We start from the raw sequence: 27,729 nt of genomic DNA, 5'->3' as shown, positions 1-27,729 counted from the left end.
TTGCAGCGAACTGGGAAGCCTGGCCTTCACAGTGGTTACCGCGTCTACCGAATCCGGCGGTCGTTGTGACCTTGGAGCTTCTTTGTTGACCTGTCAACAGTCGGCGCCAGGGCTGCATCGACGTCTAGGCGATGTGCTGATGAAAGGGCTGCCTTGCGGGAAGCATCCAAGGGATGCCCGTTGCTGCATTGAGACGTGACGGTGGTTATACAGCTGTATTCCCATAGTACTTAATAGTACATAATAAATTAATAAAAAAATTAATAAAATAAATAAATAAATAAAAAAAATTACCGACGATTACGTTACTTCCTAATGCGAAATTTGAGCGCAGCAAATAAGCTGTTTCACCTTTTCGATAGATTGAGGCAAAGAAATCGAGCAACACATGTATGCGCTATCACAGAATTTTTTTTTTATTTTTCACACGTATTCCTTTAACAAAGACTCCACTAACAGTTCTTGACAGTCATGAAGGAAGCTTTGTGGTCGGAGAAATAGACTGATATATGTTCGACTTGGTACACCAATGCTTGATTCTCAAAGACGAGATCTATACAAGTGCCTCGCGAGGTTGTCACAGCCGTGGGACGCGTTACGAGCGAGAGGAACGGGATGTTCTCCCGCATAAGTGTTAGGAAATTGCTGTTTGTCTTTATGTCAACATTAAAGTCCCCCACTACTAACATCGGTGTGGATCGATGGACGGTTAATGCGAGTTGCAGGAAGTGCACGACGTCTTTCGTGAGTGCGGTAGGGGCGAAGTAGGCAGCTACTACCAGCAAGATAATTTCGCAGTGGCGAACGGCAGCGGCAATTTCGGCTCGGGCGGTGCACATATACAGATCCGCCGCCACCGATCTGGCTCTCTGATTGCCACCGCACAGGGCGAACGGCAGCGGCAATTTCGGCTCGGGCGGTGCACATATACACATCCGCCGCCACCGATCTGGCTCTCTGATTGCCACCGCACAGGGGTTGCATTGGAGGAGGAGCGAAGAAAGGAATTAAGTTCGAGCCGGCGCTTTGACAACCGGAGACTCGCAGGAAGAGGGGGGAGGGGGCGGCGTGTACACCCAGCGGCAAACGATGGGGGCAGAAGCGCGCGCAGCAAGCGGACAACACGATAAAGGGAGGAGGGAAGAGATAGCAGCGACTGACTGATGCCGCTGACGCCGATAGTGAGTCAACCCCAGCTGCGGAGTTGGTTTCAGGGACAACGCCGCCGATGCCGACACAAACAATATGATACCCTCGCTTCCGCAGCGCTAAGAACCAGGTCTAGCCGTGGGAAGGTGGTCACGTATTCGTCGACGTGCCGGGGCCTACGTGAAATAACCGGCGCGTCGGCAACTGAAGAGCACCCTATCCGCCACACAAGAACAGGGGGGGGGGGGGGACCCTTTCCTCCTCTTTCTGCATGGCGGCGACGGTGTTCTATGCAGTCACGTTATCTTGACTCTCTAGCGGCGTCAGCGGCGTCAGCGGCATCCAGCGGTATCAGTCGGTCGCTGCTAGCGCTGGGGGGATGAAAGGGGGGCGGAGCTGGTTACGAGGCCGACGACAACGCCGACGACGACGCGAAACCCAGGAACGGACGCCAAAGAGCTGCGCTCTAAAAACTTCGGCACCCGTCGGGCCCACACCTCCGGACTCCACAGCAGTCATTGGACAAATGTGGAGACGTTTATGCCTCACCTATAGCGACGTCTTGCTGAAGGGGGAGCTAGGGAGACCAACACGGCTGTGATCACCATTATCGAATACCTGAGCGGGTCCGACATCGAGGGGCAGTCATCTACTGCAGATGGCATGAGCACTGACTCCAGGACGGCGGAACAGCGCGCTGCGTTTTATCAAGATGCCCCGGTAGAAGCGCCTTGAGGAGACTTGTTCCGTCAGCGGAAACTCTGCAAAAGCGCAAGTTGCGTCCCATACTAGCACGGATGCTCACCTCCTCATTGAAGAAGCCACCTCGTAGACAACCCCAATGCGTTGCGACCGACCGTGCTTCAAGGCAACCAACCACGTTCCGTGCTACAAACAGCGGTTCAGCGTCAAGGATCTCCTGCCTTGTTTTCCCAATAGCGACGGGCTAATCATCTCCGAGACCTGCAGCGACCACAGCGCAGCACTCAGAGCAGCCCGCCCGAGCAGCTGTTGGTTCCACACGCACGGGACAGCTCAATGACGACGAATTCCACTTCCCAGTCTTGTTGATTGTGGTTTTCACAACCACCAGATACGTGTTCCGCGCGTGGCAAGTAAAAGCGTGGCCGAGTGTAACGATTCCCACGAAGACAAAGCGGCACTTGGACTCTGGCTCTCGGACTGCGGGCGCGAGATGAGAAGACGACGAGGCAGAGGAAAGCAGGCGACCGCAGGGACGGCCTCTCTAAATATAATCACATCATAAGAAGTCAACACACAAAGACACCAAGGACAACATAAGCTAAATTACTTGGACTTACCAATTGAGTTTAAAAAATGATGCATTCGTGGAAATGAAAGTGAAAGAAAAACTCAGTGCCCTTCCACTCTGTGAAGAAGGATGACCAGCGAAGTTGTCTATGTGGGCCCCTTAACAGCGAACTGTACCTACGCCGCGGGTCGGCCCGGCTTGGCACTAACTTCGGGATCGGCCCGGCTCCCACGTATGTTTAACGCCTGCTTCACCTCAGCCGCGGGTAGGCCCGGCATTGCACTAACTTCGGGATTGGTCCACGTACGAGAGTGCTTAACGCCTGCTTCACCTCCGCCGCGGGTCGGCCCGGCATTGCACTATCTTCGAGATCGGCCCACGCACGGGGAGCGCTTAACGCCTGCTTCACCTCCGCCGCAGGTCGGGACGGCATTGCACTATCTTCGAGATCGGCCCACGCACGGGGAGCGCTTAACGCCTGCTTCACCTCCGCCGCAGGTCGGGACGGCATTGCACTATCTTCGGGATCGGCCCACGTACGGGGAGTGCTTAAGAGGAAGCTTTAGCTCGAGTGCTCCTATCTAAATACATGTAAAAGGAGAATTCGTTTTTCTCGGCAACCACTGCACCAAATTTGACGAGGTTTGTTGCATTTAAAAGACAAACTTAAAATCTAGTGACTGTTGGTTTCGAATTTCTGAGTTAGGTCGTGAATTTTTTATTAAAAATTGCCAAAAATCGAACATTTTCAAAAAACGAAACTATCAAGTTTACAACTCTGTAACTCAACCACTAAACATGATAATACAATTCTGTGAATTGCATCTATTAGTACATCTAAAGCGGACAAAATTGATGTGTTACACATGAATATAAAAAATATTTTATCATACGGAAATACAACTTTTGCAAAACCGTTGTAAGCGACGTAACAAATTCACGTAAGATGTAAAATGACATATTGAATTTGTCCGCTTTGAATGATCTAATGGATGCCGCCGCGGGTCGGGTCGGCATTGCACTATCTTCGGGATCGGCCCACGTACGGGGAGTGCTTAACGCCTGCTTCACCTCCGCCGCGGGTCGGGTCGGCATTGCACTATCTTCGGCATCGGCCCACGTACGGGGAGTGCTTAACGCCTGCTTCACCTCCACCGCGGGTCGGCCCCGTATTGCACTAACTTCGGGATCGGCCCACGTGCGGGGAGTTTTGTGTCTACACACGGACACGATCCTGGGAGAAATAGGCTTTAACAGCTCCGCTGTAAAAACAACTGGCCGCAGGTGGGATACAAACCCACGTCTTCGCATTGCACCTGCGAAGACGATTTATCATTTTTTAACTCAGTAACTACAAGTCATTTCACCTATGTTGTACTTGGTGTCTCTGTTGGTTTCTTATGATTAATAAAAGATCGGGCTCTTCGGTTCCCTTTCTTTTCGTTCACACACACACACACACTATATACATATATATATACACATACAGAGAGAGAGAGAGAATAAGAGGGAGAGAGAGACCTAATCTACCGCGGGGTCGTGCGTACAGCTCATACGAACAAAACACCTGCATTGCAGCAAAGGACATATAATCATCACCTTCTTCCAGCGTGGCAAGGCTCCACGCGTATTACGGGCTTCGAGTCACGAACTCGTAACGCTACGAGACAACCTTCTACGCTATACACACAGTCATGTAGTAAATGTGGTGCCAGTCGCATATCCTGCGTGCGACCTCCCACGAGGACGCGGAGGAGGCGTATGAAACCGTGATCACGCCAAGCTAAACTCCAGCGTGAACGTTGGACAGGCAGACGGAGAACGGCCGGTAATATACTTCCTGCGCACGATAGCAAGCGTGCATTCCGACACCCCGAAGGCGCTTCAAGAAACGCAAAACGACTTGGTGCTTGAAATTGCGGGTGCCCGCAAAGCACTGTGAGGAAGAAAGAAGGAACGGAAGGTGTGAGCATTGTAGTTCGTGAGTCTGTTGCATAACGTGTATATGCGTGGTGCAATGTGGGAGGTATACGACGCGATGAAAGAGAACAGCGGGTTCTTATAATGTGCGGAGTGACGCACGTATGCGCGAATACACCGTGCCTGAGAAGAAGATGGAGAATGAGAAGTGCTCTGTATCGCATTATAAGCGCCACCGCATGCATAAGCAATATGTGTTTCACGGTGCGAATTAATCAGACTCTACAGCAGCCCATCGCTCACTGCCAGCTGACAGGGTAAGTCAGCTGGCCTCTGTCGTCACGGTCTTTGTCCTTCACTCTTTTCATTCTTCTTCTCTCGAGATACTTGGGCGCCAGAAGACGACAGCTTGCCCCAGGAGAAGTCCAGGCGAGTATGACGGACAGCCGGCACACGGGGCAACGTTGTTGAGAAGGGCAGCACGTGACCACCGCCGAGGAGAGCGATGGCAGAGGCCAAAAATGCTTCTCCCTTCATCCGTGCGGGAAGTAATAATCGTGCCCGAGGTACGAACGAGGTGGCGGTCGTGGCTCCAAAGTTCTAAGAATTGAAGACCCAAATTAAATTATATTCTGGGATTTTATACGTGTCAGAACCATGCTCTGATTATGAGGCACGCCGTAGTGGGAAACTCCGGATTATAATCTTGACCATCTGGGGTTCTTTGTAACGTGCACCTAAATCCCACTAAGCACACGGGCGTTCTTGTACTTCGACCCCATCGGACTGCCGTCGGGAAGCGAACCCGACACTTCGTGTTTAGCAGAGCAGCGCCATACCCATTAAGCCACCGGGGCAAGTAATAGAAGACCGAGATGGATTTATAAAAAGAGAGGACAATTAAACGTGTAAGGAAAGAAGAAAAAAAATGGGGAAAGGGGGCAAACCGAAGTCCAGAAAACAAAGTGGGCCAATAAAGGCGGTAGCACACTATCTAAGATCAGCCGAAGGAATGAGAAAATGGCCCGGCGAAGTAGAACTGGGCCTGCAAGGACAGGGTCGTCTGCGAAGGCGAAGACGTCTGAGACGCGTCTTGAAGAATTTACAGGGTGTTGACACCTTCCGTTGCCGCTTTGGGGGAATAACGAGAAAGGGACGGTTAGTGGGTTGGGAGTCACTGTGGAGGCAACTGGGCATGCAACATAAGCGACGTACGCGAAGAGGTGAAACACGGGGTCAGGCCAGGCGCGCTTTGGTGCATCACGGCATCGCAGAGAGTCGAACCCGACTAATTATCAACCACACGTCAAGCGAGAGAGGTGGTTCTTTTTGGTAAGCACGTCATATCTACAGGTGCCTTCCGTGGAAAAGACTGGCAGCGAGAACGTCCACACTACCTTTCTGGTGAACAATCCGAAGAACAGGCTGTGTACATACATACTACAGAATATACAACGAAAGGAACAAAACATATACGAGCCAAGTTCTGGATAAACACCAGCTGGCTCTGCACAGCTTCGTGAGAGACGCTGACACAGCAACTTTTCCGTGTATAACTTCGCCCCGTCTGCCCTGAATGGGCGTTCCGATGACACCCATCGGGATACAACAGACCGTAGAAAAGCAAATTTCGTCGTCGTGAAGAGACGGCAAGCGCGAGCATTCGGGGAGACCTCACGCTAAGTTGACAACGCAACTTTATAAGGCGCAGGTGCGTTGCACACGCCGGCGCGCGAGAAGCACTCAATCACGCGCGAGTAAAGGGTGACAGCTAGCGCGGCGTGGCCCACTGTCTGAGCGCAGACTCCGCTCTCTTTGTCGCGGAGCAGAGCGCCGGCGCCGCGCGCTCGTAAAAGCGCTCGCTAAATCTTCGCCGCTCGAGAAGCGCGCCAACGGCCCGAACAATTAACGGCGCGAAACGTGTTCTTCGGAGCGCGAGCGCACCGCAAAACTACAATGGCGCCAGGCGGTGGGAGGGACGGGGCAACACAAGCGATCTCCTTAAAATTGAATTAACTCATCTTTGGCCCCGAATGCTGCGCCCGCAAGAGTTATATGCGGACGGAGTTCGTAATGCGTTACGCCGAGCGTGCGAAGGGAGCCAGTTGTAGCGCTATACAGATTCAGCGCTCGTTTACCACATGAGTAATATTCGGCCATCTACGTTACCGTTTCTTTACCGCATCACCATAAAAGAGCCCGACTTTGTGCCTCTTCGCTCGTGCACGACGCGGACGGCTTAGCCCTGGATTCGCGAAAGCTCGGTTGAAATGTATTGCAAATAACAAATCCCGACTTGGATGAAACTTACACGCACGCTCTCGAAGAACGGCGGAACGTCGTCGCGGATCATTTCGTGCATACAACCATTAACGCGCAAGGATGTGCCTCGGTCGAAAGCATTGGGTTGAGTCAAATGCATTGACTATTAATGGCCGGCGATTAATTGGCTGATCTAGGCGATAATGGCATACGCCCGGAAGCACCTTTAATGCACAATGCACGCGTACCACCCTTAATTCGACCACCACAGTGTTTGTCGATAGAGCGCAGTCGTAATTTATCTCGGTCCTACACAAAAGGAGTCCAAATAAATGCGAGTTCATCTGCTGCTATCTCTTAGTTATGAACGGCGCCAGGGATGGTGGGGGGCCACCGGTGAAAGAACAATAGCGCCTTTGCTTTCAGAACTCGAGTCTATACAGCTGTGCAAAGGAAAAGCACGTATGCCCGCGAATGGCGCTCGCAGATAGACGTAGATTTCGTCCGCAAAACTACGTATACATCAATACGCGGCAACGAACAGTATGCACGGCGCTGTGACCTCAACACACGAAATCCAATGGCACCACTACACGCATACAGGCAACCTGGCGACAACGATAGACGATGCCACGCGCTGTTCGTTTATACACCGCGCACGGTAGAAGTGGGCGCGCGGTGTCGCGCACTGGGGCGCTGTGTATACGTGGTGTGTCCGTAATTAGACAGACGGCGCGTGCAGACGGGGCACCGCGCGCGCGGCTCCTTGTCCCCGTTCCGAAGGGCGTCGATCCATCCCGCGACGTGCAGGTTTCCGAAGATGTATATAAAAAAAGATTATTTCTCCTCTCCACAGATGTGTACGCGAGGAAGCGCCTCACATGCATACTGTGCCGGATTCGCGCACGGTCGCAATCAAGAGAAGCTGCACACAGCCGGGACGTAATTTAGCGCGTGCCTCAGCTGCAGCACACTGTACGCGCGAGCGCCGTCATATACGGCTGGAAGGTAAACGAGGTGCCGCGATGCGAATGTCGTGCGCGCCTGTGACCTCATTATTCCCCACTCAACATCGGTATTTCCCTTTTCTCCTATTTCTTTCCCTTTCTTTATCTCGGCAGCGTCTCGCGCTGGTAATTCAATAACGCCATACGGACATATGCGCGACACTGGTGCGAAACTAGGCGGACAGCGCCTAGCTCCCCCCTCCCCGGAGCATAAGTGCCGAGGCGACCACCAATAAGCGAAATGCCTCAAAGATCCAAGTCCCGCCACCACGCTATTCGGCTGCCGCGAGCCACACATCCAAAGGGCAGCGCCGCAGTGTCAACGTGGCGCTACTGCTCTTCGCGTATTATTCTTTGCCAGTGTTGACAGAACGAGCAATATATTACAGTAATCCAGGAAATGAGCAAACGAATCGAAAATCTAAAACATCGTGCAGCAACAAACCGGAAAGCTAGCAGACTACGAAAACCGAAGTCGGCGCAGTAGTATTTTGGTTTTTGGCGTTCCTGAAGCTTTAACCAATTGAGCTACCCCGTTGCTGTCTCCACCATTCACTTTCTGGGGCATTTGTGTGTTGCTACAGGTTACGGACTGGATTCCAAGAGAAGGAAAGCGTAGCAGGGGGCGGCAGAAAGTTAGGTGGGCGGATGAGATTAAGACGTCTGCAGGGACAACATAGCCACAATTAGCACATGACCGGGGTAGTTGGAGAAGTATGGGAGATGCCTTTGCCCTGCAGTGGGCGAGCTCGACAGGGTCCGACTTCTCGTCCCCTATCCTGATGGTCGCCGTTCGGTTTGACAGAAAATCTTTCATGTAACCGAATGTCTTTCGGCCACACCGGGTTTTGTTTAGATTCTGCAACACGCTCGCGTGGGACACGTCAAACGCTCCCTTCAGGTCGAGGGCGAGTATACCGCGCGGCGCGTGCCTCGTTGCCGGCTTGACGACCAGTTCGTGGAGTTGGATCATCACGTCTTGGGTGCTGAGATGTTGCCTGAAGCCGTACATCGTCTCTGGCATCTGATCCGTTTCTTCGGTCATGCAGACGCGCAGTCGGTCGCTGCGAATCTGTGCGATCGCTGCATTGAGGCTTCATTCTATTACGCACAATTTAGTTATACAAACACTATAAGGACATATTTCACATAGTTTGCTCTCAGCGTTTACCTACCTTTCACGCAAGAAGCCGGTTCGGGAGACTCCATCGCGGCGACCGCGCGCAGTGGCGTTCACTGTACGTATTCGGTAAAGAGATAGCGTCTGTAAACGATTCTGTGCTTTCAGTTTGCCCAAGATTATTATTTAGACAGCAAAAAACTTCTCTCGTTTCGAAAGTACTGACAGAAATGTCCGGGAGAGCTCGTGCGTGGTGTTTTCTGTGAGCGCTGACAGCAAAACCTATGAGGAGCGCGCCGCGTGATCCCTCATACTACGCCAGCGAGGCGTTCCCGATAGATGGCGACTCTGTAACTCCTCGCCGCCAATACTCGTATCTGGTCTCAGTCGGACTGCTCGTTTCGTACCATCGTCTGCTCACGTAAGCTCTCGCTCACGCTTATTTAGTTAACTTGGTTTGGTCTCGTTCCCGCTTATTGTTTCGATTGTCATGGTTTGCGACTGTTTTGTAATCTGATTGTGTGCGCGACGCGAATTGTGTAGTACTTTCTGGAAGCCACGCGGCACCAGCGATTACACTGGAACCTTCGACGAGTCATGTATGAAAGCCGACGCGCTTGACCGGCAGGCCCGATTTTCGACGATCGCCGACTCTGCTACATGCATCTCTCAAATTCTGTCGCTCAATATATCGCGAAATGAAACCACGTATAGAGCTGCGCTCAAATTTCGCATTAGGGAGTATCGTAAGCCGCTTTTGAATAGACGCGTTCATAGGATAAAGAACTGAAGTGGAGAAGGTATCATAAGAAAAAAAAATGGCCAGGCTTAGCTTGGTTAAGCCAAGAATGCGTTGCATATTGCGCGGTCTTTTTTTTTTTTTTTTGAGGGCGAGGTATTGCTTGGCGGCACTCGATTTTCTCGGCAATACTTGGTTATACTTGGATTTACTCGGTAATACTTGGTTTAGCTATTTTAATTCTTGGTCATTCTGTGTGCAAGTACTCTAGCGGGAGGAGCGGGAGTCAGGTGGTGGCTGCGGCAGCGCGCGACCGCGCGAGTTAGGGCCCAGCTTTTCCTCCGTGACGTCACGCGCCGGCGCAGCGCCCCTAGCGGGAAGAGCGGGAGTCGGGTGGTGGCTGCGGCCGCGCGCGACCGCGGGAGTTGGGGCCCAGCTTTTCCTCCGGCTGTCGTGACGTCACGTCACGTGGTTGCGCTAAAGGTCAATGGTGGCTGCCCGGCCGCGCCTAAGGGCTGAACTGAGTGATTGCAATATGCAACGCATAAAAATATTTTCGTGCAGTTTAACATTTAGCGTCGTCGTCGTCCATGTCAGAGCCTAAAAACTGGCCAGTTTGGCAGCTAAGTGCTGGTAAACCATGCGGTATGTATTGGCAAGAAATAAAAAATAAGAAATGAAGGCTTTCTTGCTCGGGCTAGCACACACGAAACGCGAACTGGACGAAAGAAATGCACGGAAGACGCTAGTGCCGCCAAACGGATGCCTTCAATGACGAAAACGAATAGACAGCGCTGTTATGGTGCCGTCTGCCTGTGAACTTGCCAAGTTCCATGCCCACGAGAGCAAGTTTAACGCCGTTCGGCGCGCCTGTCAAGTCGAGTGTGCACCTCTCGTGCATCTGCGTGAGAATATAAATGTGCACGAAAGCGACCGCGCGAGGCACAATCGGTTCCCACCTGAGAGTGCACGTCACACCATGAACGAGCAGGCAATGCTTTTGGTTCACCTGCACAGGAGAAGAAAAAAAGTGAAAGGAAGCGTGTGCGAATGAGCAGATGCGACGGCGCGCACGTAAGTTCGCAACAAAAGCACGGGCCGGCATAAAAATCGAAAGCGGGACAGAGAACGGTCCTTCATACGCCGCAACCCGAAGGCGATAGAAGAAGGCCGGTCGAGCATGTCCAAAGAGTAAAATCGAATTTCTCCGACAGCCGGCCGTACACAGCGAATGTGCATCGGCTTCCTTATCGAAACAACACAGAACTTCGATTAGAGCTGTCATCGTCGCAAAAGTACACGCGCAGTTCCTTTCTCCGACTAGTCGTGAGTTCAGTCTCCATGCACGGCGCTATAGTGCATGGTGGTGGTAAGAACATCAATCCAACCACGAAGAGGAGTGACGGCGAGGAAATGCGCGTGCAGCACGGACAGGGACAGAAGTGGGATCGAAAGCGAAACCGACAGAAAGGGTGTGTGTCTGTGCGTGCGTGTTTCAAGCAGCGCTTGCAAGCAGTTGAGGAGGACGCGGTGCCAGCCAGAAAACTCCGTTGTGGAGTCACGCCCCTCAGATTAAAACGCCAATGTGGGTCAGAACAAGCGCACTGTTGTTGCGCGAGGCTGCGCGCCGGCACCGTCATCTCGCACGGTGCGCTGAGGAGGCGCAACGCCGACGCCGGATCGCAGCGGGCGGAAGCGCTAGCGCGCATAGCGAGCTTCAATTCGGTGTCAAGGGTCACACGCGCGCTCGTTTTCGCACGCGTGGCCGTTTTTGGTGCTCAGTCTAACCGCGCCGAGTGAGCGAGACGGCTCTTCGCCCGCTGCTCCCAAGCGCGCGGAACACTCTGCACACGTCGCGGACTCTCCCTTTTCTTTCGAGACGCGCACAATTGGCGCGCTCAATATGGGCCACGTCAGCGAAAGACGGCGGCTCGAACCGGCACTGTTCGAACTGGCACAGTGCGTACGGAAGGGCGGCGTGCCCACACCGGCTCTCTTCTCAGCGATCTCGTCGAGATGGCCGAGTTGTGGGGGCGCTCTTTCGAAGCTGCAGCTTTAGCTGCAGCTTCCTGCAGGGCGAGCGAGCCAGCGCTGTCGCGTCTACGCTTCCTCTCCCTTCGCAGCCTCCCTGGTGCAGTACGAGCCAGCCAAGCGGATTCCTCTTCTGGGTGACCACGCACCAAGCACACTCCTCGTCTTCTTGGCCGCCGCGACTTGTTCAGCTGTTTGTCGCTGACAGGGCGTTGTGCGTTGGCAGGAACTAAAATATGTCATAAATCCAGTTGTAACCAAAAGCAGAGCATACACGAGGCTGCATGCGTTCTTTTGTTTTGTTGCGTTCATATGGACATTCCAGGCGCATTTTTGCCTTCGGCGTCGCCGCGAGGTTCCGTATAAAGTCCAAGGGCGATAAAATCGTATATAGCCGCGCGCCGTATGCTGCATGTGCGAATGAAAGCGTGGGAGGGTGAGCAGGCGATCGCCGGCTCAATCTCGCGCACGCAACTTAGGAAAGCGGGGACGAATTGCGCCGCCTTCCGTCGCGCGCAAGGCTTCGAGGGGGTGGGTAGGGAGGGGGGGGGGGGCGTTCTACACCGGCCGGCACGGGCGACCGCGCACGTGCGGTCGGGCCATTGTATCTTGAAGGCCATCTGCGACGAGTGCAGATTCCGCGCTGCGCTGTGTTTTCGCGGCTTAGTTGGCGTTAACGCGAGCGGAAGCACTAAGGTGAATTGGCTCGCTGCCGCTGCCGCGTTTCCTCACTGCAGCGTTTTGAGAGCGGGTTTCCGTGGTCATCTAGTGCGATTTGTTCATGTTTGCTTGTGCGCGCGTGACACCATGCTTCTTAATTTAATTAGTATGCTTATGTTTACAAGTTCATACAGCCGACAAAGCTACTGTCCTTACTTCGTGTAGCTGTCGATCCACTAACTTGTTATCGCAATCGATTCTTCTTTTCGGCAGAAGCTGCGACTTTTTTGTTTCTCGGGACTTTCGTCAGCGTAGCGGGTCCAGCCCTTCTCGCGGGCGGGCAGAGCGCTTGCACGAATCCCCTCGTGCGAGGCGCGTGCTGGCTCCTCGTGGAGAACGAACGCGGCATGGGCGACGCACAACTGGTTTGAAAACATCAGAAAGACTTAACTGACATGGCACATGATGCCGTTATTTTCTGGAGTCGGCTGAGCAACCCTTAATTATTTTGCCTGCGCAAAGGTGATCATCGCAGATCCCTGGGCACAGTGAGCGCGAGAAAAAGACGTCCAATCCTGCACTGTGTATACGCACGGCGTTCTTACTATAGACAAGTTCAAGTGGCACTGCTTCCCGCAGATGCCCCGAGCTTTCCGAAAACGGAGATGAGTATGCGCACCGAAATGGTCAACATGATGTTACAGCTTCGCTCAGCGAGTCGCCTCTCCCCCGTACTCAGAAATGTGCCTTAACTTGAAACTCAGGCTTCATCTAGATGACGCCTGCATGGCGTGAACATACGCCCAAGAAACTCAATGCGTTTCCTCAGGCTTACCTGAGGTCAGGCGTTATTTTGACCAGCTCGAGCATGGCCGTCAAGGCGCATTTCTGAATACGGGCGTCAGTGTTGCGAAACTAGGCAAGCTGTATATGGCTATAGCCGGCCCGTCCGTCCATCCGTCTGCCGCCTGTACGCCGAAAACTCCTCCAGCGCCACCTTATGCGCATGCGCGAAAAAGAAAGAGGCGCGCGATTGGCTGCGCCAGTAGTGACGTCTTTGCTCTCCTTCGCAGCCGAGCGCGCGCGCAGCAGTTTCTCTCCGGCTCCGAAATGGGTATACGCCACGCGTCATACGTTCTACTGAGGAGCAGGCAGCTTTCGAACAGCAATGTCGCGAGCAGAACCAGGAACGAGCTCGTCTACGCCGTGCCAATGCCGCAGCCCGGGCACAAGAACAGGCTCGTGCAGCCGAACGCAATCAGCAACTGCGTACCGAGGATCCGGCAGCCTACCAAGCCGTCATTTAATGAACCGTCGGGATTAACTCAGTGATAAACACCGGGGCCGCACGTTTCAGCTTCGCTAGTTAACCATCTGTACGGGGCTTGGGCGGTGATTTTAACGCGACAGTGTTAAGGGCCCCGTGTCGCAGAAAATCCGGCGTTAGCATCACGCGTCCAGCGGGACGTCGAATTCGAACCACGCATGCAAGAATTTCGAACCACGCAAGCTCAACCACGCAGGCCCTCCATGTGGCGCAAGGAAGTTACTGAACTAACTTAATTTCTCAAGGTAATATACGCAGAAATATCGTAAAGTACGACTTACACACAACGTACACAGACACAATAGTATCGGATTGTAATTTGAATATATGAGAAAACATAATTCTGTTACGCGGAAACTCAAACGCAAACCCCTTTTAACGCGATAGCCTTTTCCAACTGTCGTTTGAGGTCTGTCTTATACCCCTGTCACACGGGCACCCGCGAACTCCGTTGAGCATGAAACTCCCTAACGGTGATTGACGGCAATGGAGTTGCGGCCGTGCTACACAGCACAGTGCGAGCTTTCGACGGGCGCCGCACGGGATAGAAACGGCGCTGCTGCGCTTACTTCTGCATGCAACTGTTCACACATACGGTCGCCGTTAAAGTAATCTATGTGTATTTTTTTTAACGCAGTATGTAATAACATAAAGTCACAGCGAGAAACTTTGCGGTACATTACCGCAAGACTTTTGTTTTCCAAGCATAGCGAAGTTGCAAGCGATGTCGGCCACATTGCGCTCTTGCTTCCGTGCGTGGGCAGCGCGGGTCACGTTGTTGGGCCAGTGCGCTTCGAGTTGGGATTCCGCTGTGTAATTGTGAGTGTGTGTGTGTTCGCAACGATAATGCGCCGGGATCGCTCATGGTGCGTGTCACCCGGAAAATTTACCCGTACGGCTTGAACGACACCACGTGCGGCTCGCATGCGTATAAAAAACAAACGAAATGGCGGAACGACGTTTCCCGATGCGGCGTGGCGAAGTATTGGTGTAGAGGGTACAGGCGCTGATGCCCTTAAAAACATAGTAAAACTTCCATTATGTGGTATGTATCTCAAGGCAAAAAAATAATAATAATAATAATAATGCTAAAATTTGTAAATTAACCAGTTACGACGATTTTACTAGTGTGGTTTTCTGCGGAACTGTAGCTACCTGGGAACGAGAGTACTCCATCCAACCGTAATGGTCATTGCTGAACTCCCTTCGCCCAAAATCTCCATTTAACTTCCTTGGTGCAAGAGAGACCGTGTGACACGGAGCGCAACTCCATTGGCTTAAAGACGAAGGAGTTCAATGGAGTTCGCGGGTGCCCGTGTGACAGGGGTATTACAGCAGGAGCGGCGCGGCCCCCTCGGTTCCTTGTACGCCCCTAAAAAAAAAAAAAAAAAAAAGAGAGAGAGAGAGAGAGAGAACCACAACGCTCGCCTTCGTGCATAGCGTTTGCCGCCAGGGTTTCCCGGTGAACATTACGGTTACATAAGCTGCAGTTTCCGGGAAGCGTGAGAAGCACCCAGGGATCTTTGAATGCTATCGGTGTTCCACTAAGATGCAGTGACGTGTTTGTTGCAATACAAGTTCATAAATGTGCCCATGCAGTCTTTTACTAATTACAGTTTCGCTCGAAGATCGAATCAATGACGGCGATAACAAGCACGCGGGAGCGTAAACAGCACCCCGACGGCGACGGTATCGCGCGCGTGCGCCAAGACCCACATGTTCAAGGGTGCGCAGACGCGCGAAAACGAGCGAGCCGCCGCGGTTGCTGCTGCACCAAGCGGTGACTGCCTCGAAAAAAGCGCCAGGAACGCCGTCGACCATATAGACGCCGACTGAGTGAGATCGGAAAAGACACTTCCAAGCACTACCTCGTACTTGTCTTCTACGCAATTAGTCAGTGATAAAACAAATGGCACCTAAATATCCTCATTGCAACAAATACGTCACCAAGAACGAGAGCCCTTAACAACTCGTTTATAACCATTTTATGCGTACTTTCCTATACAAAACGGTGAAGTATGGCCACGTCACGGAGTTTGCGTGGTGTGCGTATATATGCGAGACCAACTTTCGCTGGAGCCCGGCCGAGAGCACTATCGCATTGGGGCGCAGTCCTCTGGTCTCGCCCAGGCAGGGCCGCACACCGGGCCGGGGACGAGACCACACAGCGTCGGTGAACGTTGATTCGCGGAAGACAGGGCCTGTAGGTCGGTCTAACGTCTAAAGCCGCGCATAAAGCGTATACAGCAACGTCTCCTGCACATGAAGCCGACAGTTTTCTACACGTCATATTATATACCTGCTTCGTACACTCGTTCGTATAATACCTGCTTCGAAGTACACCGACAATTCTCGCCATCCCGTGTCGTTAAAAACCACACGGCAATCATGAAAATATATGAATGACATCCGACGTTTTCGTTAAAAGCATCGTTATTACCGACCAGAAAGACAGCGCAGCGTTCGCGAATGCTCACGTGACTTGCGTAGATTGAACGCGGATGGGCTTCGCAAGTTTTAGATTGCATTTATGCTGCACATTAAAAAAAAAGAAGAATAAAATGAGACAGCCACGTCTTCACCCAAATTCTTTTAGTTAAAGAAGAAAAGCCCCGTGACGAGAAATCACAACGCCAACGCTCACACTACACAACGAAACGCGATCGCAGGCGGATAAAAAAATACACGACATAACCATTTCATGCACCGCCTGAACGATCATCGTGCACACGCATTACACCGCGCAACAGCCGCGCAAACTTGTCCAGCGGTCTGACAGAGGGCGGGCGCACTGCATCCTATAATCATTAGGTGCATCCTATTTACATCCTACACAGAGTGATGAAAAACAAAGGGTACATACGTATGTATTCGCGTTTATTCTCATTTGTATATATATATATACGCGACGCCGTCTATAAGCGAGGCGTTCCGCGAAACGACGTCTACGTGAGCTCGCCCAACCACAGGATCGTGCGTGGCGGTCGCGTACTGTACCGCACAGAAGACGTGACACCCGAATACCGCCGACGCAATAAAACGAAATTGGCCGCTCGTATAGCTAAACTCGCACGCGCGCACGCACGCAGCGGAGAGAGAAAAACCAACGTAAAAATTACCACGGTTTGCAAGAAAAATAAAGAATGCGCAGCGAGAGTTCCTTTGGGAAAGTTTGTGCCAACCTTTGTGTCGCGTGCGTGCAACAAACTGCAAAATAAGCAAGCGTATTGAAAATCGAGCCTCTCTTCACGACAAGCAGAGGCCCGCGAAAGAGGCGCGCGAGAGACGAAGGGAAGAAAGGGCCCTTCGCGCGGTGAATGCATCCGCCGGCGTCACTTCGTTACACGCACGCCCCCTTTTACGAGGACGCCCGGAAAAATTTTCTTCTCGCGCAGGTGCCAGCGTTCGCGAAAGAAAGCTTATGCTGCTGTCATTGAAGAAAAAGAAAGAGAGAAATTCCCCAACGTCGTGCGGTTTTTCGTATATACGGCCCCAAAAAGACGGCAAACTGAGAGAAATTAGATCCATCCGAGCCGGCGTGACGGTGGCAGAAAAGTTACAATATTCTTGATATATTTTTTTTTCTCACGCAGCCTACCTACATCTTTTTTTTTTTTTTTTTTTTCGTGGCGCGCCGGGAAATCAATGGGAGCAATCCGGCGTGCATCGACGCTCTGCGCAGAAAGGCAGGGAGTGGCCGCGGCGTCCCATCGCTTCCGGCATCCCGTGCTGTGTGATTCACGGCGTCGGTGCAGTGCAACAGCGGGCGCCTGTCGAGCGCAAAATGCCCGAGGTTCGTACAACACGTTGCCAGTGGTCATCGTCGTGAGGGAAGGGGGGGGGGGGGGGGGAGAGAGGGGTCACTTTCCTTTCCGTTGTAAACAACAACCGCCGCCAAGTCGGAGCCGCCGTTGGTTGTGCACAGCCGTGGAGTCTGTTTCCGTGTTACACAAAATAAATCGAAGTGAGCAGGGAGCGAACGCAGCGAGGATGAACAAAAGCGGAAGTACATCGGCGAAGAGGAGCGAAGCACTCGTCTTGGCGTGTCCGCAATAGAGTACCGCTCTCTTGCCGGCGACAAAGAAGAACCGAGAAGAGCCGGAGTCTCTCAGAGAGTTGAACAAGGGCGGAACCACGGCAGAGGAGAGAGTCCGCCTCCTGCAGACGTGTTGAATATACGTATTCCTTTCACTTTTATTTTTGCCTATCGGAAGAAGTTCGGCAAGACCGTGCTCAGAGAGTCGGCAAAATGTCCTTACGGTCCTCCGACTTTTGAGACATTTCGATTGAGGCCTTTACCTCCAGCAACGCCCCAGAACCAGAGATTGTCTCGGCGAATTAAGAGGCCACATGCTCGGTTGCCTCTCGTGCGAGGCGCGCGATCCGTCACTCGGATATCGCACATGCTGTCCACACACGGCCGTCTACACGGGGACATCGGTCGCCAGAAAGCGGCTCGTGTCGCGTGCATTCTCCGTTGCCACGCCCCTCGCAAGTATGCCTGCCTACCAAGGGATAGAGTCGAAACAGTTCAAATGACGTCGTTTACTTGCTTTCGTAAAGTTCTCCTTCACACGGCATCTTGCACCCCCAGATTCGACAACGACGGGACGCCTCACGAACAAGCACGAGTATACGTTACGGTTGGGAGGGAAGTAGTCCGCGGACGCTCGCTGCAACGAACGGGCGAGTGTCGCACGCGGGTTCGTTAGATCCGGGCCACCAGTGGATTCCGGCCGGCTAATAACGGGTGAGCAAGCAGCGCGGCCGGAAAAGCTGCAGCCGCCTTCCGCGTTGCGACCCGGATCGTTCGAGGCGACGGGGATAATCCTGCGCGCCGCGGCGGAGCAAAGCCGATCACCGCCGCGGAGACGGAGTGCGGCCCGTCGTTCGGCCGAACGGAAGCCCCGCCGCCGTCGGCATCCTCTGGCCGGAAGTAGTGCGGTTCCTGCAGCGCTTGCGTCTCGTCGGGAGACATCACGAGCGCGACGTCGGCAGCAAGCTCACCCCGTCCGGTGCACTGCACTCGCCCCGCAGGAAGAGGCAGGCGAGGTGGCAGCGATGCCTCGTAACGTTACGTCGACAACGTCACAACGGAACAACACTGCATATAGTGGCAACACTCCCGGTAATGCTATAATGCGCTAAAGTGTTCTGGCGGAAGAGCACGGTAGAGAAGGCGGCGTTGCAGGCAGAAAGCCACGCGACAGCTACGGGCGAGAGAAATGGCCCTCGAGCCGTTTCCGTCTTTCCATTCGTCACTCATGTGCGCGTAAAGAGTGTCTCCTTTCCGCAGAGCTGCTTCTCGCACAACGCGGCGGCAAAACTTGGAGCGAATGTGCCGAGCGAAGAAATGAAGGCGAAAGATATTCGGAACGGCGAAAGCGAGATTCGCGCAACCGCTCGCACCGCTTTTGGTCTACACGCATTTCGCCGGCGAATTCAGAACGCCCTCGTATCCAACCACCCCCGCCCTAAATTTTTCTTCTTATTTTTCTCTGTGACGAAGATGCATGGATACGAGTTCGCCTTCATCGCATTTGCTTCCACAAAAAGTCCGCAAGCATGTGATCGACAAGAACAAGAGGAAAGGAAAGCTTTCATTTATGATTACCATTCTTGCCGGATTTTTCTTGCGTACCGATGTACTGTTGCTCGCTTAGGGCACTTTTATTACTGTAATGTTTTCCTATAAGACGACCGAGTAGAGCGCTGTGCTCCCTTTCTTGAGAAAACTTAGGCTCAACATCCGCTGACTTCGAATGCAAACGTAATGAATGTCGCCTCTCCTTTTGCCGGCTATGTACACGGTGTCCCACGTAAACTCAGCCAAACATTAAACAATATACAAATGCCACGCAGCTGGACAGAACTAAGGAAATCTTGCTTGCCATCGCTTCGAGATACTCAAATTATTAATTTTTCATTCCGCCTAATTAGACAATTAGTCTTAAATACTTAATCAACTTTTCAAATATTATACCTAGATGAAAGATGTCAATGAGAAAATTGTAGAGCAACATGAAGCACTCCCGGCACAGCTTTGTGTTGCTCAATACGGGCTACATAAATGTTTTTTTCCGAGCGTGAAAGAAGCCCGCAAATACACGCAACATTGCCGCGCGACTGACCGCTCGAGGCATTTGCGTGCATTCAATCCCCATGACTCAACCGCGCGGCGACCGCCCACAGCATGCAGCTCCTGCAGACGCCATCGCGAACCCGAAACGGAACAAGAGAGAGAGAGAGAGAGAGAGAGAGGGGCATCAGAGCGCGAAGAAGGAATACTGCTGTGTAGGGCACTGTTCTGTGTCGCGCTGTCCAGAATAAGAAGCTCATTAAATTAGGTTTAAGCTTTGAATTTAGCGTTCCAAAAGCGTACAGTCGATTACGAAGCAGACGGAATCGGAGAGCTCCGGATAAATTTCGACCGCCTGGGGTACTCTGACATGCACTTACACCTAAGCGCACGAGCGCTTTCGCATTGTGCCCCCATCGGAATGCGGCTGCCGCGGTCGGGAATCAAACACGCGACCTCATGCCCAGCAGCATAATCACCATAGCCAGTGACGGGCACTGCGGTGAGTGGGCTAGTAAATTAAAACGACACAAAAGAGCAGTAACTGCATTGGTAAATTACACACCTAAAATTTAGCGAAACAACCAATGTAAGCGTAAGAGGTATAAATAAAATGACAAATAAAAATACGAGTGGCCACTTCATACTCAAGAAAAGACGCGAAACTATGTGCAGAAACAAACGAACAGGAAGAAGCGAAAGGACAGAAAAGACGCTCTTTCCTCACCGGTTGTTTATTCGCCTCAATGGTTTGGCTTCTTTTCCTACCTTGATAATCAAGTATGAACAGAGTATAGCCCAGCAGCAAATATAGTGGAACTATATACCGCACCAGCTCGTCGTGACGTCACAACACGGAGTCTACTCGGGTCTCTATAGTTAATTAGTTACCGATAAATAAGAAGTACATTCATTTCTAATTAAAGCAACGAAACACTCGACGTAACAAATTTCCTGAACTTCAGCTGCATCAAAACAGCCCAAATATGAGGCAAATACTTCGTGACGTCACACTGACGTATGGGCACTGAGGTTCCGGGATATATATATATATATATATATATATATATATATATATGGGTGGGAGAATATTCGAAGTTTCGAATACGGATAGAAAACTCCAGGATATGAAGCGCCAACTTTGGCTAGTTGGTGGGTATTCGTGTTGTAAAATGGGGATATTGCCCTAAAAACACACGGACAACAGGAATAGAAGCGGACAGGACGCACGCCGACTCACAATTGAATTTTACTGGGTGAAAGATGACATATATAAAATGAACAGAAATGCGTCATTCTCAGAGGCCATCCAGAAACGCTGCCGCCACATGTAGTCTTGCGTCCAGGAATTGCACCTCACAATCAGCAAGCACAACGGAAGGATCGCTAACACACACACGTTTTCTTTTATCGCGATACAATAATATGGACACTCCAGGCTGATTTCTTTTCCGTCGCCGTCGGGGGGCGATAACACCGTCGCCGCGCGCCGTACACGTGCTCGTCAAAGCACGCGAGAGGAACAGACGATCGGCGGCTCAATCTGGCGCGCGAAAGGTCGTGAGGGTATGAAAACCTGGTTGAAAAAACCAGCAGGTGCGGGCCACTGATCCACGAAAGTGGCCTTAAGCGTTTCTTCAGGACACTCAAAAAAAGTTACAAAAAATACGGCATTGTTCAGTCAGTGCTGCCCTACGGAAATCTTGTGTCCACACTGGCGGAGAGTGTCGAACATCAAGCGATTAGATTGAATACAGCTGATTATCCGAGCTCTGTGGTCGTAGAAGCTTGCGAAAGAATTCATTAAGAAGGTTAAGTGTGGCGTCACTGCTTCTTCTCAAGACAAGTATGAACGTAAGAGATATGCTGTGATCCCTACAAACATACGATGTCACACATTTTAAAGAACGTGGCGCAACGTTATGGAGTAAACGTGGTGTCTTCTCCTTTAAAAATGGCCCGTTTGTGGGCACAGTTGCTGAGACAGATTGGAAAGACGCCTAGCCATATCCCTTCTGTTAGCCATCTAAACCACAGGTCACTGTTCGTTCCCTATACGCGCGCGCTGTGGCTTACGAATTTTCATTCGCCTGAGGCTGAATTTATATCGGTCAGGAACACCATATGAATCGGTCATCTGACGAGTATTCCACCGTAGTAAAACATTGCAAGGCTTGCGAGAAAGAGACAAAGAAGGTGCGCCTTCCACTTCTAGAAAAAAAAATGGAGGACGCTTAAGCTTCGCCTTCAAGAGTGGAACGCGACAGCGTTCCCTCGACCCGCCAAGGGGTGTAAGACAATGGGCTACGGCGCAGCGATCACTTACGAAGCGCCCCGCATCGGACGCGGTGAGCGTCGAGCTACACAGCGTTCGGCGCGGCAACGAAACGTGCGCCTGAGCAAGCGGCGCACGCCTGAGCCTTAGAAACAGCTCGTTTCTAAGGCAACACCGCATTCACTAGAGGCGCTTTTGTACCGCTTTCAAGCATCGAACTCGTGGCTGAGTGGTAGCGTCTCCGTCTTACACTCCGGAGACCCTGGTTCGATTCTCACCCAGCCCATCTTGCAAGTTGTTTTTTATTCATGAAGTGCCTGCCGGGATTTATCGCTCACGGCCAACGCCGCCGACGCCGACGACACCCGCTTTTCTGCGACATGAGCTCATTAACGCTGTCGCGTAAAGGCTCAACCAGACGTACGCGTTCCAATGCGTCCGCACACGCCGCGCTGACTCGACGTCGCGTGGCGCCCGACGGAGGAAGAGGGCGCGCACCCAAACGATGCACGAGTTGCCGCGCGTAGCCGCGCGTCTCGTCGCGGCGGCGCAGTGTTGCTAGCTTGCCATGTTCAAGGCAGTCTAGCCTTCGCTTAACGGCCACGTTAAGCAATGTGTTACATATTAGACAGTTTTAGTTTAGCGTCAGCAACTATAGCGTACGCTATACGCTATAATATAGCGTACGCTAAGCAGCGCACGTTCTCTACAATTTTAGTTGACCGGCGATATCTTCGAATCTCAGAGGCCATATGCCGTTGTTGCGGCTATTTCGCGCCATTAGCGACAGGTGGCGCTGACATCTCGGATGTTTCTTTTGTTAGGCTTCGACTCGTTCGAAACGAGAAGCGATCTCGAAAACACCACGAGGTTATCCATAATACTCTGTCGTCGAAGCGGCCTGAGACTAAGCGAAAGCCGTTTACACAGTCATTTGCTACGAACGAAGTGCATTTTACAAAAGCAACGCCAAATTCAATTCGAAGCGGGCAGCCGGGACCGCCGCCATGTTTCCCGCAAGCTCCGCAAACCCCGCAACAACGCTAGGGTGACCCGGGCTTGCCTGAACGTCGCGCGAAGAGTCGTTCCGGAAGTGACGTTGGCTTGCCGTGGTCATGTGAGGTGTGTCATGCTACTGACGCGAGCGGCAGCTTCCGGCGCGGGCGCAAAAATTCTAGCGGTTGTAGGTCTCCACGCCGCCGCGCGCCGACACGCGAAACAGCCTCCGCGCCTGACGCCGTACGCGCCCAGGCGTGGTGCGGCGCGTGCGGGCGCATTGGAACGCGTACGTCTGGTTGAGCCTTAAAAAAAAAGATTTTATACCACCAAATGGACCGTCGTACACGGGATCTGTTGGAGGCGTGTATATTATAAAAAAAGAAAACGCATGCATGTGTTGGCGATCCTTCCGTTGTACTTGCTGATTGTGAGGTGCAATTCCTGGACTCAAGACTGTGACGAGACCGTTTTTGGATGGCCTCTGAGCATGATGACGCCTTTTTGTGCATCGTATATATGCCATCTTTTAACCCAACAAAATTCATTTGTGAGTCTGCGCGCGTCCTGTTGACTTCTGCTTCTATTGCCTGTGTTTTCAGCGAAATATCCCGTTTTTACAAGAAAACTATACACTGACTATTTGTATTCGAAAATGAAATATTCGGTATTGTCGAATATTCGAAACTAATCAAACATTTCACAAGAGCCAAACGCTAAATTCTAGTTACTCTTCTCCGCCTGCTGAACAAGGTATACTAAATTATCAGGAGTGAAACAACGACAAAAGTTTTTGCAACAACTAAAATAAAAATAAATCAGTAAAGTAATTCAAGCTTTGTTTTCGGTTTCGCGGCGGAAGCCACATGACAACCTCTGACTTATGCTCGTATCATTTATAAATGGTGCACCACAAGCAAGTAGCAGTTTTATCTTTTAAGCTACGAACTGTGATGTTTTTCTTGCAACCGGCCCTTTAAATGTGTCTACTGCACACAAGACTTTCCGCCCCTTTTTTTTCTTTTCCCCCAACTTCTGATCTTTTTTCGACAACCGTTTACTTATCGTTTTTGGAAAGTTATTCGTACCGCAGCCATTCTTTCTTAAAAAGCTTGTTTGAAACCAGGCTCTAAAGTTGTTAAAAAGCTATTCGAGCAGCTTTTTAATTTAAGTTGTTGATCTTACGTCTAAAGCCCTGATAGCAGTTCTTTTTTTTTTGCACCAGTCATTACAGGAGTGGTACACAATTAAACTATAGTAAGCATCCATTCTGTAAATATACACGCGGCTGCGCTTGAATATTCAATCCGATATTTCACGCTTACTATTCGCGCAATCAATTCGTATCCGAAAAAGCTGATATTCGAAAAAAAAAGAAAGAGAAAGATGCCCTGCAATTCTACCGAATCTAATCGCCGACATAAATGTCGCCAGCCAGAGCGCGCGCGTGTCGCATTGGTGGCGGACAACACCGGTAGCGGAGCTGCACAGCTGTCGTACCTGGCACGACTCACTGTGGCTTCGATGTCGCCGAGTTCCTGCTGCGCACTCAAAATTTCTATAGAAAGGCACGTCAAGAGTGGAAGGCGGAAAGAGAGAGAGAGAGAGAGCACGTCACGACTACATGTCAGTGAATGTCAGGACAGACCATCGAAAGCAGCGTGCAGTATGTATTAGTGGCCGTTTGAACGCTGCCACGTTACGAGGCTATTGTTACGTCTGAATACCACAACGGCGTTAATTTGACGTTTGCCACGAGGCAAACCCCCGCCCATCCATCAGCGCCTATCCGGACGTCAACGCAGCGTGGACACCGACTGTTGGCGGGTCCATAAAAGGCCACTACCCCGACCACTACCTGAAAGCCCGAACTAATGATTTAAGAGGGCCAACATCAAATGCTACCGAAGGACGGCGACCTCGGATTCGCAGGTTGCTATCCCGCCACAAATTCCGTACCATCGGGCTTCGGAGGCGGAGCGTTGCGACAGCCCGGGCGTGGTATCGCAACGGATTCGACGATGGTGATTTGCTGCTAGACAGTCTTCAGATTCCCTAGTCGACTCGCCTAGGAAAGACGACGGTATTAAAAGCGGAGACTTTTCGTGCGGTACGGGAGAGGGTCCTGATGTGAACTCGGACGTTTAACTTGCTCCTTCCTGCATGTAGTGGGCTTCCGTAACTGGAGCCGTGTAACTTAGCCAATAAACCCTTTTTCCTTCATTCGTACTACTGGACGTAAGAGTTTGGAGGACAATCCCACCGCTGGCAACCAGTTGTAAGAGTTAGGAGGACAATGCCACCGCTGCCGCCAGTTGCGATGGTTGGGGTCGGGCATGAAATAGATGGTAGCTGGCCCATGCCGTCGTCCAACTTATCCACGCTGAGGACGTTGTTGAAAGGAGGGACTTGTTCTCATCGAGAACGAGGAATATGAGATTTATTTACAGTATCTACATGAGAACGTTACAGTTCATCAGTCTAGCATGACTGAAAGAGAATGCACACTGAACAGCCGACGACGGCTGCTTAAATACACTCTGTCCTCCCTAGATCCCTAGGTGAGGGAAAGCGGCCGTTCAACCATCGACTGATGGGAGCGTCCAAAGTCAGCCTTTGAGGGGGAGGGTTTACACACTCACTTGCGCACAGGTTTCACTGAACACACCGAGGTGAGAGGGTTTCTTGCAGACAGGGGTCTTGACCCGAGCAGGCACCTCTTGATCCAAGAACTGACCCCTTAGTCAGTGGCCGCCGCGTCTGTCCATTAACCGGCGACTTCTGGCGCCCGTGAGACCATAGCTGCAACAAATCTCTTTCCAGCAATTTCTCCACTCCAAGCAACCCGTGGCGGCGACGGCGAATCCACTAACAATACTTGGTCCGCCGACCGCGTTTAGTCATAGCGGTGCCGAGGGGGTGTTGACGCGGCACATAGTCGTCCCTACAAAGCGAGTCGCCGCAGCAGGTGGGGAAGGGTTCCAAGGTCGCTTCTGGGAAGCTCGCCACCTCCGCAGCTGCAGGTGGCTGCGAAAATTTTGTAGGTCGCTACCCTTGCAGGCTGTTCGTAACAACATATTCGTCGATGAGCTTGGTGGACTCCTTGCCCTAACGCCACCCTAAGCCGTAACAATATAGTAGTCAAAACACAAAGCCCTTTCAGGTAATGCTGTCTGCAAGGTTTCCTGTACAAGCGCGGCGTAGAACCGTTCGTTGTTCGGCTGACGAAACAATTTTGCGAGTATTAGAGTGGAAAGTGCTTGATTGATTGACAACAATGCAACACTGGTGTTATGAGACGCCGCAATGGAGGGCTCCGGATTATTCTTAACCACCCTGCATTGGGTTCTTTACCATTACCCTAAATTTAAGCACACGAGCATTTTTGGATTGCACCCCCACCGAAATGGGGCCGGCCGGGACACTGCGTATAATATATGGCTCTAGAAGAGAGATATTCATGACCCTTTAGGATTCGGGTATGCGAAGGGTCTAAATGATGCATCACACCGCATAATTGCATGCTTTGATTGTGCCCTCGCAACCGTTGCATGGTTCGGTTTAAATGATGCATCACACCGCATCATTGCATGCTTTGATTGTGCCCTCGCAACCGTTGCTTATGGTTCGACTGCACGGTTTGATTGTGTCTTACCAACGGTTGCTTCTAATTTCCGCTCGGAGCGCCAGCGCTCTTGAATATGCAAATACGCTCATTGTAGTAAGCAAATGTGTTTTTTTTTCCCGGATCTTGGGATGAACAGACTGTTCCCACAGGCGGCTATAATTATTAATTTCGTAGCTATGGCGACAGTAAAAGCTATAGCAAATCGTGTGCTAGTGCTGAGAATTTTTTATTTCTCAGTATTCTTAAGGTGCGGTTTTGGTGTCGTGTAAACAGAATGATGAAGTGCAATGTGTATAACATGAAAGTAAGGGCTCCACATACAAGCATTCGTGCTTTTGTGGGCTGGTGGCATTAAGCGCTATACTCTTGTGTGCCGAATAAAAGGACAACGATCTAGTTGCAGTCACTGCGCCGCTGCAAAAGAAGGATGACTTGAGTGAGACGACAGGGAAGACGATGACGAAAATAAAGGTGGGGGTAGGGGGCGGTAAATGGAGGCTGCGAAAAGCGAGACTGGCATTATAGCGGTCCGAAACGCTGTTTTTCGCCCGGCGACCGAAACGCGCAAAACGTTTGTTACAACGTCAAAAGCCGCTAACCGTTGCCACGAGATGCAGACGCTCGAGCTTCGAAGAAGCCCGCCTACACTTATTTCGACCTTGGGAGCCCGCTTTGCCTGTTAGTACACAGAAATAGATGGATGTCATCTCGAAGTGCACGGCCGTGTGGCGCGCTAGCGTCAGCCCACGAACGCAGGACAAAGCGCAACATGCGCCTGCAGTCCCTAGACATGCTTTCCTCAAAAATCTAAGCAGCGCCATCCTCTGCCGTCTGACACGCTCTTATTCATATATAAGTGTGGCTTGCCTCGGCAAGAGACGAGCGCAAGAATTTACAACGCACAGCTGTTTAAGACTCATCCTTCGTTTCATTGAAATAAGTTTCGGTATCACCGACACGAAACGTGATTTGGCAGCCGAAATGAGGCATAGCGCAGTCGCTGTTATCCGGGGAGGAAACGCCTGCATATACTTCCCACCACTCAGCGACAGCGCCAACCAGGGGCTTCACAGGCGCTCTGTAGAGGCGAGCAAAGTGTTGCCCTTTGGTGTCCGACAACGTTCGGCGCAAGAAAGCCCGCTACACCACCGCTGTGCACTGTAGTCCGCGAAACTGGCCTTCATCTGCATCGGCAGCGAAGGCGTCTCTCCGAGCTCGGCCACGCGAGCAGCAAGCCCTCCAAACACGGCGTGAGTGTAGAAC

At 51.7% G+C, this 27,729-nt stretch overlaps 1 protein-coding gene across 4 annotated transcripts in view; it reads right to left on the bottom strand.

The window, feature by feature from the left end:
* LOC126542966 (putative polypeptide N-acetylgalactosaminyltransferase 9) overlaps window positions 1–27,729 on the bottom strand; it is a 271,398-nt gene that overhangs the window by 73,239 nt on the left and 170,430 nt on the right. The window contains exon 3 of one of the 4 annotated variants that reach the window (XM_055077515.2): window positions 10,430–10,479. The exons of the other annotated variants lie outside the window; for them this stretch is intronic. The gene's annotated coding sequence lies outside the window, so the exon portion shown is untranslated. The remainder of the gene's footprint in view (window positions 1–10,429; window positions 10,480–27,729) is intronic. 4 annotated transcript variants of the gene reach the window in all.

Source organism: Dermacentor andersoni, chromosome 2 (genome assembly GCF_023375885.2).
Source record: "Dermacentor andersoni chromosome 2, qqDerAnde1_hic_scaffold, whole genome shotgun sequence".
NCBI lineage: Eukaryota > Metazoa > Arthropoda > Arachnida > Ixodida > Ixodidae > Dermacentor > Dermacentor andersoni.
Note: the sequence above shows the minus strand (reverse complement) of the source record. Positions and strands in the feature narration are given on the sequence as shown.